Source organism: Ambystoma mexicanum, chromosome 14 (assembly GCF_040938575.1).
Source record: "Ambystoma mexicanum isolate Mex_15411 chromosome 14, UKY_AmexF1_1, whole genome shotgun sequence".
Classification (NCBI taxonomy): domain Eukaryota; kingdom Metazoa; phylum Chordata; class Amphibia; order Caudata; family Ambystomatidae; genus Ambystoma; species Ambystoma mexicanum.
In genome coordinates this window covers 663,562,990-663,581,046 of record NC_090940.1, presented here as the reverse complement: position 1 = coordinate 663,581,046, position 18,057 = coordinate 663,562,990, and the positions used below count along the sequence as shown (strand labels likewise).

The 18,057-nt window shown below is 50.0% G+C and overlaps 1 protein-coding gene across 5 annotated transcripts in view; it reads left to right on the top strand.

Moving 5' to 3' along the window:
• PPP1R36 (protein phosphatase 1 regulatory subunit 36) overlaps positions 1-18,057 on the top strand; it is a 383,705-nt gene that overhangs the window by 58,751 nt on the left and 306,897 nt on the right. The window lies entirely within an intron of this gene.

Genomic DNA, 18,057 nt, shown 5'->3' with positions numbered 1-18,057 from the left:
TTCACTAAAGGCGCTGATGCTCTTCTGGTCATGGAAAATGTCGCAGTAGCCATGTTTTGGGGTTGGGAGCAGAATGTTTTAGACCCTTTCTGGGATATTTAGACAGGTTCCTCTGTAGGGCCGAAAGGAAGATGGAAGGGTTGTGCGATCTTTAAGGAAAGCCAGGTGTGAGGGCCTTCTGGAACCTCCTCATAGTGAGGGGGCGCTGCCTTTCTCTTGGAGCAACATTGCATGGCACTTACTGTATATATTTTATTTGGGTGATAATAACACCTACCATTTGCAGTAAATTTACACTAGCCATTGGCCAATTATATTTGACTCTGTGTATGTATAGAATTGAGGTGGCGAGTGACTTTATTTATGGCTGGCTAGTAGCTTGCAACTTTAAAATTTTGCTGAGCGAGTGCAATCGGCCATTTCAGTTAAATAGCCACACGTAGCAGAGCGCCATCCAGTAGCCCCCTGTGGAAGTTCCAAGCCACTGAGCAATGCATTCTGGGTATGCAATTTTGCTTCAGGAAATTGTCTTTGTCTTATAGAGCAGCTTTCTCATCCCGAGGCAGACAATACGTATGCGTTCACCCTCACTAGGTGTTCATCACTGTGATATACACTCTGGCATCCCTGTGATTTGAGCTTTTGGGGTATGTTAGCCAACACCATGAATGATCTAGGGAGTTCAAAAAATGCATGAAAAAAATAGAATAGACCATTTCAGTTGACAAGTCATATTGCTAGAGCCCCAGCCAGTACCCATCCCTCGAAGTTTACCTCCAGATCATCTCTACAGAACAATGCATTGTGGGTATGCAAATTAGCTGAAAGTCATTCATTTTTGCTCCAGAAAAAGTTTGGCATTGTCTTATAGGGCAGCGCTTTATCAACCCAAGACAGACAGCCCTCAAGAGTGCAGATATCCACATACACTTTTCATCCTCACCAGCTATGTTTTGGCATACATTTTGATAATAATTAATTGTAATCCACCTCACAACCCCATTCCTTTGAGATAATCTTGCACGATTTTACTGCAAGTATTTACTGAGTTTTTTTCTGGAGAATGCAATTATTTCCGCTTTATCACAAGAAATCACCTCTGCAAATCGAGAAGGCTGTGTCAGGTCTGTAAGGAAGGCATGGTATAAAACAGTGAAGACAGACACAAGTGATCACAGTTGAAGGGTGTTTATTGAACTCCAGTGCGTTGATTGAACGCCTATTTAACCCTAAGTCTAAGGATGGGAGCAAGCTACGACCATCAAATAATAATAACGCAGTGCTAGTGGACTCTCTGTCAAAATAAAAGTGCCTATGCTAATAAACAAACAAACAAATAAACCTATTGCCAATCTTTACTTTTAAATACAAATGGTGTGGGACAACAATGTATGCAAAAAGAAAAAGTGTTCAAGAAATGATATGTCAGGATAGTTCAGCAGTTGGTTTCCCTCCCCCATATTTTCAGCACGGGACAAGGTGGCACGCTCGAGCTTCGCACACACTCTGGCTACTCTGCCACGAGGATAAAGTTCAAAGCATAGGTATCTGGGTCGTCTGCCAAAGTCTCTTCCCCAATAACAGTCTCTTATTTCAGAGGGCCTGACGTAACAAACAAGCACCAAAAGTTCCTTTCTTATCAGGATTTTCACATTCACAAGTGCTAGGACCCTATGTTCAACATGGGACTCCCTCCTTCAGGCTTGGACCCCCTTTTAACAAAATGTTCACAATTGGTCTTCCTTGATCGGGCTCGGACATGTAATCTCACTTTCTAAGCTTTCCTCTTTGTATCAAAAATCAAAGACTTTCGATTGTGCGATGGATTTTGCCTAAACCCTTGTAGGACCACTTTGATTCACTTAATTTCTCATTCTCATCTTTTACTTTCGCTTCTGCCACTTCTTGGCTGGAGACCTCACAGAGACCTTCGATTGAGCACACTCGCAGTGCCGACCACTTTGTCATTGGTATTGTATCTTTCTCTGTAAAAGTTCAAACATCCACCAGCAATTAAGCTTTCCTTGCATCTTTCATCACACGCCTTACTAATCTTTGTTCTTGTGCTCTTTATACAATGTTGCTACTTGCAACCTTGACTTCAACACAGGCCGGTCTTGCATCGGTCGCCCCCACTCACCGGCTGTGTTGATCTCCCTGGGGCTGCTTTGATCCTGGAGCCAAGGACGGCAACACAGCGGCTGCTGCTACTCCCCGACTCAGTAAGCCATGAAGGAGGGCCCTGGTCATCTCTGACTCACAATGCAGGATTCTTCAGTCGGATTTCCTGGCCTTACGCTTTTTATCTGAAGGATTCTGGATAGTAACGGTTTCTTGCTGGAAAGGTCAACAGTATCTCCCTCCTTGCGCACCCTTCTTGGTTTGCCGTCTTTCTTCCCTCGTTCAGCTGCCATCTTGAAAATGCTGTACCTTTGTGTGCTTTGCCTTGTTCAGAGTGTGCTCTCATGCTCTGCCTTTTACCCGTGTGGATAAGTGTAATGGAAGTCAGGTGTGAGTGGTTACCAATAATTGCCTGACATTGCCTGACCATAGTAGTGAGACATGTCAGATACAATGCTCGGGTGTGAGTCTGTTTTCTCCCAGAGCGGGCTGTCCATGTGAAAGTGTTCGTGAAGAGAAAGGGGGTGGGGGGGAGTTCCCAAATATCCTACCGGGTAGGATGGGGTATAGGTGTTACAGGCAGGGAGATACCGCGCCTCGCCATCAGGTGTCCGACTCTCACTCCCTGAAGACCCCTCACCCAGGTGAGCCTCCTGCACTGATCCACCCCCAGGGTCTGGATCCAAAGGCAATTGCTGTGCCCTGGCCACCTGAGAGTGAGAGATCCCGGGGACTAGCGATGAGACGCCTTCTGGTTTCTCACAGGTCCTAGTTCTTCAGTCCTGCAGAGGTTGCAGAACACCACTGACCCTACTGGATTGTCCTATCTGTGGCTCTTAACTTTCAGCAACAGACCGTAAACCGCTGGGGGAAAGGGAAGTGGACAAAATAACAAATATCCAGATTTTAACTTGCTTGCTCACAGGTGCTGATTTCTGGGTTCAACTGGTGGATCTGTAGACAACACCATTAGTTCACTTAGTTAACTCCCAAATCTCGACTGGGAAACTCTTTTACCTGGTGGCTTCTGCTTAGTGCTTTGAAGCTGATAACCTTCTGAATTCTCACAGATTTGCAATTTACAATGGCTATTTATATAATGATGAGGCTCTCTGGTAAACATTTTCTCTTCTGTTGAGTTTATCTCCTCCCAATGTTCAGTCCTTGGAGGAAGAATTGTGTTTTATATCTAAGGAAATGCAATAAACAAACAAACAAGGAGCTTTTCTTTTAAATACCTGACTTTTCAATCTGATGCTGTACGTACAGATGCCACAAGCTTCTCAAGCAAAACCTATGTTCCCTGCGCCTTCCGGGCTAATTATTGGTCAGAGCACTCCCAGCACTAATGCTTATTCATCAGGTATCGGTAGGGGTGTTACTTGCAGGGGTATTACCAGGTCTGGAAAAGATCTGGGGCTACGCTAATGTTGGGACTGTCGGGGCTCAGGGCTAGCTAGCCGTTTAGTTGTAGACCCCGAGCTTCTATCTGGGGTTACAACCAGAAGACCCGGGGCTGTAGCGCCCCCAACTCCCCATTAGCGACGCCTCTGGTTACTTTGGAACCAGATTAAACTGTGCAAACCTGAAAAAAAGGGCAAGTGAAGAAGCATACCACAGGGCATTTTGAACTGTGCAAGCATGAGAGAAGTCGGGGGAAGAAGCATACCCCTGATGTTGTGAAGGTGTCTGGGACCTGCATATAAGAAACCAGTGAGAAGGGGTCTGGGACCAATCTAGCAATATCGTCACTGATTCTCTGGAAGGAAGCTTCTCCTACGTGGCCAGGGAAAGACGAAGCTACCTGACACTGACCCTTGGGGTGGCTATCTGCGGGGGGACCACGTAGGGAAAGCCAAACTCCAGGGAGGCAAGAGAATACTAGACTTAAACAGCCCTTCAGTGGTAAATCAAGGACATGTACTACACTCCTGTATGGCTTATTGTAGCCAACAACAACATTATGCACCCCCTCTTTTCCAGTACTAAGACGAGGACAAGGGATTGGAGTAATGAGGATGGCCAAACACGGCAAACCTAGGCTACGTTCTAGTCATTGGAAAATGCTAAGTAAGACCGGGACATTTAAAATGGACACAGCTAAGCAAGCGGCGAGAGAGGGACTGACATGTCCTGACGCTGGTTTTGACGCAAAGAGAGAAAGACAGAGCCTGCAACTGCATCCGACTTGTTCTGACGCTGTTTGGGACCCTGAGGGGGAGCGGAGTGCAGAACACGGTACAGAGGCTGATGGATACAGAATGCAGCAAGGCCAAGCTGGGAGAAGTTTGCTGCTTTCATGTTGTGGGCAACTGGAGCTGCCAAAGACAGAGGGAGGCCAAGCGGGAACGAAGTGGCTCCTGGGATGTGTTGCTGATCAGCTGGCTAAAAGCAAAGAAGACAGAGAAATGCAATGAATGCTAAAGATGCAGAGCAACACTGGTAAACCCAGGGAGAGTACATGGGTTACCGGGGTGCTTCTTGGCGAATACTGCATACTACTCCCAGTGCGAGAGAGCCCAAATGAAAAATGCAGTATAATTGATACAGATATGAACATTGTGAAATGCCTAAGTGAAGGCTCCAGGACTGACACAAACATTGTTCAAAAGCCCAAGTGAAGGCAGTAGAATTAATACAAAAGCAAACATTGACAACTCGAGTGAATAGAGTGCAATTGATAAGAAGCTTGTGAAGAAAGGGTCAGTGACCCAATGTTTCTTGGATACATAAGAGAGTGAAAAGAAAGTTAAGAAGCCCTAGCAGGATAGTGAACCAGGTAATCAGTGAGTCTGGGACTCACGCCAAAATAAGAAGTTGTCACACCCTGGCAGGAGAGTAATCCAGGGATGAAAGAAGAAGTGAGAAGAGACATGGGGGTTAAGAACCCCCACCTTGGAAGTGTGGAACAGTAATCCGTACTCAAAGGGAAGATCTATACTCCTTTTATAGGAATAAACTACACTACCCTGGCAGGAGAGTATACCAGGGAGAGAACAAGGACTAAGAACGTCCATAGGTTAGAACCCCTTTGTGAAATCGTGTAACAGTGATAACATTGAAAAGGGAAAAACAGATCCCTTTAAGGATAACTAATTCAAGAGGACTGTGTGTCTGGAGAAGATTCAAGGGAGGAGCCTTCCCCCTTGGATAAACGGGAACTGTGAAAAAGTAACATTTAAAGCCACTATAAGAAATCTAGGGGAAGGGAAACCTCCTTTCCAGGTGGAACATTATTCATTTTCGTTTCTGCACCTTAGAATTTTATATTTGGAACTCCAAGAGAAAGCTAGAAGTCTATAGCTCAGAGAAATCCCCATTTTCACCTTGTATTTATTTTAGTGTGTAAGGATCAGTTTAGGGTTTTGCACACAGGACACAGGACACTTTATTTGTTTAACATCCTGACACAGACGTTCCTTAGTTTTGTTGACGTAGGGAAACCCCTCGTAGAGTTAGGGATAGACAGAATTTTCCCAAACCTTCTTTTTATTTTGTCAATAAAAGTTTATAACCAATACTTAGTATGTAAGTCTTACTCTTAATCCCTTACAGACCTGCATATAAGAAACCAGTGTGAAGAGGGCTGAGGCCCGCATAAAGAGAGCCAGGGGAAGGGAGCCATTCCCCCTGGTACTTGTGAGCATTGTGACAACGGTCAAGAGAAGGGAGTCATTCTCTTGACTTTGTGGAAAGCATAAAGAGAGCCAGGCGAAGAGAGTAATTCCCCCTCTGTTGTGGCCCTTTTGACAAAGGCCAAGAGAAAGAGGCAGTCTCTTGGCATTGCGAGTGAACATTGTGTGAAGCCTGGTAGAGACCAAGGGAAGAGAATCGTTCTCTTGAAATCTAGGTTTTTCAGTTGGAACATTGCTTTATTTGTGAACATTGTGAGAGACCGAGAGAGACAACAAGCCACTCTCTTAGTAACAAGGTCTTGAATTGGAACTTTGCCTTTGAATTGAGACATTTCAATCTGGAACTTTGTGTCCTGCCTTTGACCAGAACTGCATCCTAGGGAAGGGAGTCATTCCGCAGGGAAAAGTCCTTCCATGCTACTTACATCGTAGCTCGCTCCACAGTAGGAGTGAGGCCATTCGTCTGCATTAAGAAGACTCACTTACCTTTTAGTTTTCTGAGAGATGTAAGGGACGGAAATAGGTTTTGACATAGGATGGTGGACTTTTTTAGCTACGGACATTCAGAGACATCCTTAGGATTGAGTTGAGGCAGGTAAACCCCTCTTAGTAATAGGGCCCTTTATTTTGTTAAAATAAGTGTCTGCCAACAATCATGCCACCTCTGTGCCAGTCTTGTGAGAAACCTGAAGGTGTCTACTTAGCTAGTCCCCGGGGATCTGTCATCCAGGTGGCCAGGACACGGCCATCGCTATTGGATCCAGTTCCTGGGTGTGGACCAGTGAGGGAGGATCACCTGGATGGAGGGGAGGCTCCCTGAGGTGTGGGACACCGATGGGTGAGATGCGGTATCCCCCTTCCTTTTACATCTTTTTCCCCATCCTCTCACGGAGGACATTCCAAACCACTGCCCCCAACCCCCTTTTGTAACTCTTAACACTTTTGCACAACACAAAGAACAACAGACTAACACCAGAGCTGTTTACCTGATATGTCCCAATACAAGGGTCAGGCATAGTCAGGCAATTGATCAGAATCACACACACCTGACGCCCCTTTCCCTTCCCCACAGGGATAAAAAGTGGAGCCAGAGAGCACAGTACGAGTAAGGCAGGTACAGAGGACAGCACTACGAGACAACTGCCACACGGCAGTTCAAAAGGAGAAAGGGGGCAGGAATTGAGTGGGTGGCGAGGAGAGAAGTGACCTTGCCCTTTTCATCCCAGGCCTATGGAACCTTCATGGAAGAGAGCCTAAGACCGCGAACAATAGCACAATTGTCCTGCAGCAGATGTCAACGGTACACAGGGCAAGCCTATGCCGATAAGCGGGAGCGAAGGAAGCTCCTGCACCTGTGGTACAAGCCTTGACTCTAGAGAAGCCAAAAGCCAATCGGTTCATCACAGCCGGTGAGTCGAGGGGAGAACTGATAAGAACTGGGCTGTGTTGAGTGAAAATCGCAAAGTGGCAAGTTTTGAACTAAAGCAGAAAAACATTGAATAAACTGTTGAAAGCGTGAAGGGAAGACCAGCTGCAGAGGAAAGGAGCGCCACGTGGATGCTAACTCGAGAGACTCTGGCCGAGCCCCATATAAGAGAAACCACAAGTACCAGAAGGCCATAGGAAGGCCAGCGGAATAAGTCCAAGTGGCCATACAGGGGGTCAAGCAAAATCCTGTACAATCGAAAGACTTTGATCTACAAGTAATGTGAAAGAAAGGGAAGTGATTCCCACAATCAAAGGAAACATTGAGAAACCAAGGGAAAAGAAATCCCGCAAAAGACAGAGGGATCCAAGCCCGACCGAGGGAGATCTAGGGGTGAAGCTGTCACCCAAAGTTGAGTGATAAAGTGATATATTTTGGAATATGATTGAGAAGGGTCCGTATCCAGAAGAGGGTGACCCAGTGGTGAACCCATCACCCAGCAAGAATTGGAAAAGAACTTTAATTTGTTAAAGGAACTTTTGTTTTGTTGTTTGAACACTTCATGTCCTTGAAGGCAAGAGACTTTCAAGTGAAACAAGACTTGACCATCTATGGCCCTGATAACGGAAAGCTCGAGGGTTAAAAGCTGAACTATTATATCATGCTAGAAAGCCAGAGAGTGTGTCCTGAGAGCTGCCATTAGAATTGTCGTCTCATGCTGGAGAAGTCCGGGACTGTACTGTGCTTCAAGCTCCCATCTTACCTGTGTCCAAAACGTGGGCAAGGGAGACCCAGGCTACTGCATCCTGACATATTATTTGAGAACACTTCTTTCTTTTCTTGAGAACTATCTCACACCCCTTTTCTGTATTAGTTGTGAGGATTGGCAATAGATTTCTTAGTATAGGCCCTTTGTATTTTGACACAACGCCACTAAGACTGCCTTATTTTTCATTTGATGGTTGACGCTTGATCCCATCTTATGTTTAGGTTTAGATTAGGCGTTTCTCCTACCTGCACACAGGATTCATTGTTCAATAAACACCCTTGAACTGTGATCACTTGTGTCTGTCTCACTTATTGTCACCATGAGTTGCTGACAGTCTCCTCCATCCACACCCTTACAATACCAATAACAGGTCAAGGCACATTGATATCCAGTGAAAATGCTGGCAACAAAAATGTTGTTGGTCTAAAAGCTGTGGTGAAAATACCTCTGCAATGAAAGTCACCAAGCAAACAGCAGTCAGAAAAAAAGCTCAATACTAGTCAAAATGAGGTGCTGCTAATGCAAGTGTTAGGCATAATGTGGGTGTAGTGGGATTTTGATTGCCTGGTTTAGGGTTAGGGTAGGGGTAAGGGTAATTTGAGGGTTCAGAAATGTGAGACGGACACAAAGGTATTATTTTCTCAATGTTTGCCATTTATTAAGATGAAAAGGGGTGAGATAAACACCTATCTTTCCCTATCCTAATGAAGAGGTCCCTACCTAGAAAACTAAAATTAAAAAAAGAAGACCTAGTGTCTCTGACCCTCACTCTAATACATACAACAAAAGTATACACGGAATATTTGGCTGGCTTCAGTTCAACAAAACAATGTAAAAGGTAAAACGTATAGGTTTTAGAAAGTACTCCTTGTGACCAGGTGTTGGCTCCCTTCCCCTGGATCATTTCAGGAATACCCTTAAAAACGTTCTGATTTGGGGGCGCATAGGTGATGGCAGCCTAGGTGCTGAGCTCCCGCTGAGTCTGGGTCTTTCAAGGGGATTGAGCCCCCCCACACCCTCGAGGCGGAACCGCTGGGCAGCCTTACAGCGGTGACCCCCCCGAGGCACCCCAGCTCGAAAGAGCGAAGCTTGAGGCCCCCGGGAGATAGGAGAACGAGCCATGTCGGAGCAGTGACCGAGAGGCAGAGCGCGCCCGAGTGCCCAGGGAACAGAAACGGCCTGCCGGAGAGCCTGCCCTCGCTTCGGGCTGCGGAGCCCCTGGAAAAGGAGAGGTGCACCGAGGCAGGAGGGCCAGCGGGTGGATCCAGCCCGCAGCAGCACACAGGAGGTGGACGGGGCCGCAACGAGAGGGAGGCCCACCGGCCGGGCCCACCCCCAACAGATTCCGGCGGAAAACAAGTGGAAGCGGCCCGCAGAGGTGAGGCACTCCCCCGCCTGTATCTGCCCTCCCCGGCAGTCGCCCACCGGATTGGGGCCCCCGAACGAGGATCTGGGCCCGCGTCACCCTCTCCTCGCCCTTGGGGACGGAACACTCTCCTGGCGGGAGGCGCGGGCGGGCAGCCCCCAAATCCGGCACCCGGGTCCTGGGAAACCCGGCCGGAGGTCCTGTCCTCTCGTCGGGCTGCGGAGCCCGGGAAAAGGAGCAGCCCGCAGCAGGCCACAGGAGGCAGTTGCAGCCGCAGTGAGAAGGAGACCCACCCCCAACAGACTTCGGCGGATGGCGAGTGGAAGCGGCCCGCGGAGGTGAGGCACTCTGGACCCGCGCCGCCTCCTCCTCACCTCTGGGGTCGGAACACCCTCCCAGCGGGGCGGACCTGGTGGGAGGCATGGGCAGGCAGCCCCCAGATCCGGCATCCGGGACCTGGGGACGGTGGCATCGGGCCCTGACGACCCCCGGGGCCACACACAGGAAATACTTTGGGGACACGTCCCCCGCGGTGGAACACGCAGCGCCCACCAGCCAGCAGCGACCACTGCCCACCCACCCACCCACCCTACTCCCCCTACAGTAGACTCTTCCCCAGCCGTATAGGCCCAGCGAGGCCCCAACCAAAGCGCATGAACCTTGAGTCAACACGCTGAGGACTGTGCCTCCCCCCCACCAGAGAACCCCGTGCGCCCAGGGGCCCTGGAGAAGGAGAGGACGACCACCCACCTCGGCCCAAACAGGTGGAGGCCCCCGGGGGCCACCCCCGGGGCGTGTGCTCACCTGTCGCCGCCTCCGGCGGAGAACAGCAAAAATAGACAGAGGTGTGGGAACGGCGCCGGTGGCCCCCCGCCCTACAAGGCTACACTGAGACGAGGAGAGCCCCAGGTGCGAGGCCCCCGCCCAGAGCGGGAGGGGCATGTGCCCGCCAGAGGACCATCTCGAGGAAACCCCCCAAAGACCCTGACCAGCGGCAGACCCCGCGGGGGGCACGGCAGAGGGGTGTATGAGCTGGCAGGAGACCCTACAGGCATTCCGGTGCAGAGATACGGGAAGTCCCAACAACTGCTCCACTGGCTCCGGCGGCATGGCTCATTCGGGCACCACAACGGAATCCACATTAGCAATGGAAAAGGGCTTTGCCTCCATTTTACAGGAAATTAGGGAAATGCGTTCAGACATTGCCCAGAAGTTCGAAAAAATGGATCAGAGGCTGAACAAAGTGGAGGACAGGCTCCTGCAAGTGGAAACCAACCAGTCCTCGTCAGTAGCCCACGAAGTTCACACAGACATGAGGCTCGCGGCCCTGGAGAAAAGAGACGAGGAAAGAGCAAGGCAGATAGATGACTATGAAAACAGGGAAAGGAGGAACAATCTAAGATTTTTCGGGATACCGGAGACGGAAGGGGAAACAGAGAGGGACTTAACCCGAGTTGTGAGAGACATTATTACACTGCTGTTTGCGGAGGAGATGACCACAGAACCAACGTTCGACTGGGTGCATAGAGCAGGAGGTAAGGCGGGGAGCCCCCGGTCTGTCCTTGCCCGGTTCCACTACTATACGGAGAAGACCAAGGTCTTGGATGAAGCAAGAAAGGCGGGGGTAATAACTTACAACAACGCTCAGGTCTCCATTTTCCAGTACCTCTCCGCCTACACCCTGGCAAAGCGCAGAATGTGCCGCCCCTTAACGCAGTTACTCAAAGAGAAGGGGGTGCGTTACAGGTGGGGGTATCCTTTCTCCCTATCTTTCGAATATATGGCCCAACGGACAATGCTGACTACTGAGGAGGACATAAGAGGGGCCATACAGGATTACGCGGTGGACTCCAACCCCCGAAGAGCCCCAATCGGCCCAGAAGCAATAGACAGGTGCGGCCCAGGCCAGTCGGGCGCCAGGAGACGGAGAACCGCTTCGCGGAAATACAAAAAACTGAATACTCCACCGCCCGCACAGGAAAGAGAACATAGGGACTCGGAGGGCTGACGGGACAAAGCCTGGGGGGAAAAGGGGGGGCTCAAGGAGACGAGCATTGAACCACATGCCTGGCCAAGGGGGACAGGCTGGTGGTCCGGCCAAAAGCCAGCAATGGCGGAATTAACTGGCTGGATGCCGGGTAGTGGGGAGGGGGGTATTCTCAAGTTGGCAGGGGTTGTTTTTTCAGGGTACGGGTGGGGGGGAAGTTGGGGGTCAGTTTTAGGGCCCCTTTGGAGGGCGGGAGGGGATATCCAATTCATCAAGATGCGAGACTAAAGAAACGAGACAGGGGATTCGATAGGATGTGGGTGACCGGACGGGAGAGTTGCACAGACCATGGCTGATGGTTTGCCGGCCCTAGGGGTGGGTACCTTGAATATGCGAGGTCTGAACACCCCACAAAAAGATCTCCTAGTTTGTAGAGAGTTCCGAAGGGCTAAACTAGACCTGCTCTTCCTACAGGAGACACACTGGGCTTGAGGCAAGGAACCCAAGATGAGGGGAGGAGGAATAGGCGAGATGCTCTGTGCATCGCACAGATCTAAGAAGAGGGGAGTGGCTATCTTGTTAGCGAGGGGCGTAGGCTTTGAACAGGAGGCATCACTGAGGGACCCCGAGTGTCGCTACCTACTGGTAAGAGCTTCACTACAAGGCACCCCCTTAACTCTGGCAGTCGTATACAGCCCAAATGAGGGCCAGTCCCAGTTCTGGGAGGAAGTAAGAGACAGGCTTAACCTCTTTGTGCGCGGCAAGGTAGTGGTGGGGGGAGACTTTAACATGGTCCTAGACCCGTCCTCAGATAGAAAGCGCGTGGGTCCTCCAACCATTAGGCCTGCGGATGAGGCCATGGCGTGCAACTTCCAGAGTGTTAACGCAGAGCTGGGTCTGGTGGACACTATCCCGTCCCCTAGGTCTGACGTCCCCTTATACACGTATTACTCGGTCATACACACCTCATTCTCCAGAATTGATTATATCCTGGTGGACGAGACACTTCGCCCATACATCTCGGGCTATAGAGTTGACTCGGTCCCCAGGACGGACCACGATGTGGGCCAGATCACTATTGCAGAGGGTTGGCACACGGAGCGCAGAGGTCGCTGGAAATGTAACGACGCCCTACTGAAAGACGAGGTCCTCGCGCAGGAAGTGCTAGATGCCATAACAGAGTTCTTTGAGCTGAACGATAATGGAGAGGTTAGCATACACACCTTGTAGGACGCCTTCAAGGCGACGCTACGAGGAGTTCTTATCAAAATGGGATCCCAGAAGAAAAGGGAAAGGGAGGCCCGGGAAAAGATTCTACGGGACAAGATAGCCCAACTCCAGCCATGTGGCTCCCCGGAAAGGCCCCTTGAGCGCGACCAGGTCACCGCCCTGGAGGACTACAGACTCCAACTGAAGGACCTCCTCCTGCACAAAACGAAGAGGAGCCTGCAGATGGTGAAACAAAAATATTACGATAAGGGGGATAAGGCAGACAGCATTCTAGCCTGGAAGCTGAGGGAGGTCCAACGTAACAGAATGGTGAAGGCGGTGAAAGACGCTCAGGGAACATTAGGTTATGACTCTCCCCACATAGGGGAGGCCTTCCGCCATTACTATGAAAATCTGTACACTTCAGAATATGATGAGGGAGACTCTCCAATAGAAGACTTCCTGGGATCCATTCAAGTCCCTGCCTTAACGAGAGAGATGTCTGAGGGGTTGGAGGGTCCGGTTAACGAGGAGGAGATAGACAAGGTAATCAGCGGGATGAAAGTGGGGACCTCCCTGGGGGAAGATGGTTTCACTGTGTACTTTTACAAGAGGTTCTGCTCCGCCCTGGCTCCACACCTGGCGAGGGTTTTCAATTCTGTGCTAGAGGGGGGCATTCTCCCCGACTCCATGATGGGGGCCATCATAGCAGTACTGCCCAAGGAAGGAAAGGACCCCGAGGTGTGCTCCTCGTACCGGCCAATTTCGTTACTTAACACGGCCGTGAAGATTTTGGCTAAAGTGGTGGGAAAGCGGATGGAGGGGTTAATGCCGAGGCTGGTCCACGGGGATCAGGTAGGCTTTATAAGGGGGAGGCAGGGGTTGGACAATATCCGCAAAATGATAGACCTGTTCCACTATGCACAGGAATCAGAGTTGGACGCATGTGTCCTCTCCCTAGGCTCCGAAAAAGCATTCGATAGGGTGGAGTGGAGATACATGGAACTCCTCCTCCGAAAAATGGGTTTCGGGCCTCACATTAGGAGCTGGGTATCTGCACTCTATAGAGCCCCCACGGCAAGGGTTCAAGTGAACGGGACGTTGTCCGGGTCCTTCCCTCTATCGCGGGGAACCAGGCAGGGTTGCCCCCTCTCCCCTTTGATATACGTTCTCACGATGGAACCATTGGCTGTAGCGATCAGAGCACATCCAGGCATCAAGGGAATTAGTAGAGGTGAAATGGAATTCAAATTATCCCTATTTGCAGATGACATTTTGGCCTATATGGTGAGGCCCGCCTCCTCGCTCCCCCCCCCCCTCTTGTCCCTGATGGCCACCTTCGGCCGCTTCTCTGGGCTAAAAATCAACCCTACGAAATCAGTCCTGCTCCCAATGAAAGAACGAGACCCTGAGTTAGACCCGCTGGATAGGCTGGAAGGGGTGGCAATGGGTAAGGCTTCCATACGATACCTGGGCGTCCTTCTTACCAGGGACCTGTCTAAACTAGCCCCCACCAACTATGACCCCATAATGGCAGGGATCACATTGGACCTGCGGAGATGGGGCAAGATGATCCTGTCATGGTATGGCCGGATGACAGCGGTCAAGATGAATGTCTTCCCAAGGCTTCTATACCTGTTCACAGCGCTCCCCACCATCGTCCCAGAGCAGACCTTTAGGGATTTGCAGAACGCAGTCCGAGAATTCATTTGGCAGGAGAAAACCCCAAGGACAGGGAGGTCAACTCTGACACTGCCGAGGGAGGAGGGCGGGTTTGGGCTTCCTGACTTCCGCCTTTACTACCGAGCAGCCCAGTTGAGGGTCCTCTTGGAACATATGAAAGAAGGGATGAGGACGTACTGGTCATACCTAGAGGACATGGACACCCACCCCTTGAAGGTTAGGGATCTCCTATGGGCCCCACGCAAAACTATCTCGAGAAAGTTAAGAGCCCATCCGACCCTGGGAGTCCTCTGGGAAATTTGGAAGGAGGGCCCACAGACAGCCCATCTCACTTCATGGCCTTCCCTGATGTCCTCCCTTTGGAGTCGCCCCCTCAAACTGGGCAATAAAGGGTTCCGGAACTCACAGACCTGGTCAGATTTGGGGATGGAATGGGCAGGGCAGATGTTCAGGGAGGGAGAATTCCTAGTTTACGATGATCTGAGAGATGCACTTGGTCATGGGTCCCTTTCCATCTTTGAGTACCTTCGTCTTAAGGGCATACTGTGTGACCAAGCATGGGGCCAGAATTTGAGGAGGGAGTTGACTCCCTTTGAAAAGTTCCTGGACACGGCGACCTCGAGAAAGGGCGCAATGTCGAGCATGTACAAAATTTTGAACACCACTGACCTCCCCGGGAGACGAAGTTTCCGCTTATACTGGGAGGAATTGGCGGGGGGAGTCCTTTCGGAGGACGCATGGTCTAGGATTTTTATGATCGCCTTCCACGGAAATGTATTCACTGCAGACATGGAGCATAATTTCAAGATACTGCAGGGGTGGCATAGGGACCCAGTGAAACTATCTAAAATGTTCTCAGGCGTATCACCAATGTGCTCAAGGGGATGCGGCCAGAGGGGATCCAGGAAACATATGTGGTGGCTCTGTCCAAAGGTCCAGGACTTTTGGGGAAGGGTGCGAGCTTGGATTGCAGAGGTCTCAGACGAACCTCTCCCCCAGGACCCGTTGTCGATGCTGTTGGGTCTCCCCCCGGAGGACTTGGAAATACATAGATATTCAAGGATGACGGAAACAATGTTGAGGGCGGGGAGGGTGGCCCTGGCACAGAGGTGGAAGAGCCCGGAAACCCCCTCCAAGGAGGAATGGCAGCAGAAGGTAAAGAACATGTTCTTGATGGACAAGCTCACAGCAATGGTGAACAACGATTCGGGCACATTCCTGGCCAACTGGTATGGAGTACAACAGTCTTGGGGATGGGACGTCCACTGACACAAAACACTCCCCCATGCCCGGGGAAGGGGGTTTAGGAGCCAAGTGGGGTCTGGACTGAGTACCCACGGTCCAGGGAACGGCAACTATAACTTAGCCTGTAAAATAGTGGTCACCCATCACATCTTCTCCTAAGCACAAGATAGGAAGAGAGCACGAACTGTCTCGCAAGACTGAAGTTCTAGTAGAATAGTAGGGGGGGGTGGGTCGAAGGGTTGAAAGGGCCAGTCAATTGCATTATATGTACCACTGTGTTTGCCCAGTTTGTTATAATAAGAAAATGCTAATAAAACCAAAGTTTAACATTTTTTTTTAAAAAGTTCTGATTTAACAAAGTTCAGTTCAGTACATCACAAAATGTCTTTTCCCTCCACTTTGGCCTTCCACTTGGTAAAGTAAATTTTGAAAGGATTGTGTCCTCCCACGTATTACTCATCTTTGATATATTCAAGTCAGCTTGCAGCTTGCTTTATGTATGTATGTATGTATTTATTTATTTATTTATTCGTATTTGTTGAGTGCACATCAGCCCGTGGGCATTGTGGCGCTTGTTACAGTGGTGTTTGCAGCTTAGTTACATACATAGATGCATACAATAGACAAAATGACATCAAAGGGGTTGTACAGTAGGGGTAATAGCATAACGGCTTTTACTTCCTATAGGCATATAGGAACAGGGTAGTATAAGGGAGAAGGAGAGTTAGTTGAAAAGAGCCGTTTTGAGATTTTTGCGAAAGGCATGGTGAGATGTTTCGGCTCTGAGGGCCGTAGGGAGTGCGTTCCAGAGTTTGTGGGCGAGGTAGGGAAATCCAATATCTCCTGCCTTGGCCCTGTTGATGCGCGGTACAGTGCGTTGGTTAGAGTAGTGTAGTCTAGTAGGCCTGGTGGATTGAGCTCTGGTTAGCATGTCTGATAAGAATGCAGGTGATGAATGGTTGATGCATTTGTGAGTGGTTGTGAGGATTTTGAATGTGATGCAGTCTTTCTTGCTTGAGAGATGTGGTCTCTTTGGGTATACTGAGCGCAGCTCTGGGTGCATTAATTTGGGTGGTTTGGGGTCTTGCTAGGTTTTGTTCGGAGGTGCCGGCTAGGAGGGCATTGCAGTAATCCAGCTTGATCCTATGGTGGCTCTGGAAAATGAGAGGCGGTTGTTCATAGTTAGAAATGGTTTTATCGCGTTAATCAGCTTTGTGCTCAGGGCAGAAGCTGAGACAATAGTGCGAACTAGTTTATCCATGGATAGCGTAGCATCAATGTGTACACCGAGAGTTTTAACAGAGGTTAGTACAGGGATGACACTGTCGTTGATACGGAAGTTTAGGTATGACGAGTCAAGATTGGCTAATGTGGACTTTTGCCCAAGAATGAGGATTTCAGTCTTGTCCCCATTGAGGCATAGACCGTTCATTGCCATCCATGCTTGTATGGTGGCGTAGACTTTCTGTAGGGTAATGTTGTCATATTTGTAGTTCCCAGTGAGGGGAATTCTTATTTCATAGGGTAGAGCATCGTGCAGTGTCGAGTCTTGGTCCTCAATGGCCTCCGTAGCGTCCCTCGTGACATTGACACTGGTATACGATGACGCGCCCTGACCATTACCTCAGTTCTGCTTCGGAGCTACTCACCTCAGTGAATTTTTGATTACGTTTATTTAATTTATTTAATTTAATTTAAATGTATAGACATCACTGTCATGGTCAATGGGCAGGAGCCCAGTGCTTCACCTTATGCAGGGTCCCAATGGACCCAGTCTTGGCGCCTATGGCACCAAGCTCATTTCAAAGTGTGCATGGCACACAGAACACCAAAGGCATGTGCAGCAAGGCCGGGCGGGGCCCTATTATCACTGGGAAGGCACATGCAGAAAACAGGAGGAGGAGCAAGGTGGGGCCACAAGGCGGGGCCTAAGGGGAGTGGCTGGGGCCAGGCTATATAAGCCGGCCCCACCCGCATACTAGTGCTTCGTGTTAGTTTGCTAAGAGCAGCCGTTCATAAGACTCTTAACTGACTCAGCACGTGCGCCTTCAGTCTCCGGAACCTTCCAGCACCTACCTGGTTCAACACGTGCAGCTCCAGTCTCAGGATACCTCGACCATTTTACCTAGATTCAGCCGCACCATCGCTGGAGGCACTGCCCTCTGCTTCCCACTCTGCAGTCGCTGCGCACGCCTTAGCTGAGACCACACCATCGCTGGAAGCGCTGCCATCTGCTTCCGACTCTGCCGCAGCCGCATTAATTTTACTTGTCTTCCGGAATCCTCTGCAGGTACCGCCCAGCATCCTTACCTGGTTCGAATTCCACCAACACAGGGCCCTCATCGGGTGCAGCCTCCACGCAGATGTTCATCTCCAGCAACCAGTAGGAGTCGGAAACTGCTCACCAGCCATCGCCAACCTGCCGCACCTGCAAAGGGAATAAGAGACACAATGTGAGTGGTTGCATAAACTTTAACTCGCTAAAGCGGCACTACTTAAGAACTTGGTGCAGCTTCTGGAACTGCCTACTTACCAGTTGTGGGGGCATCCGGAGCAGACTCTTTCCTCCATCACACGCTCCTGGGATATCTTCATCACTACTGGGGAGAGAGAACA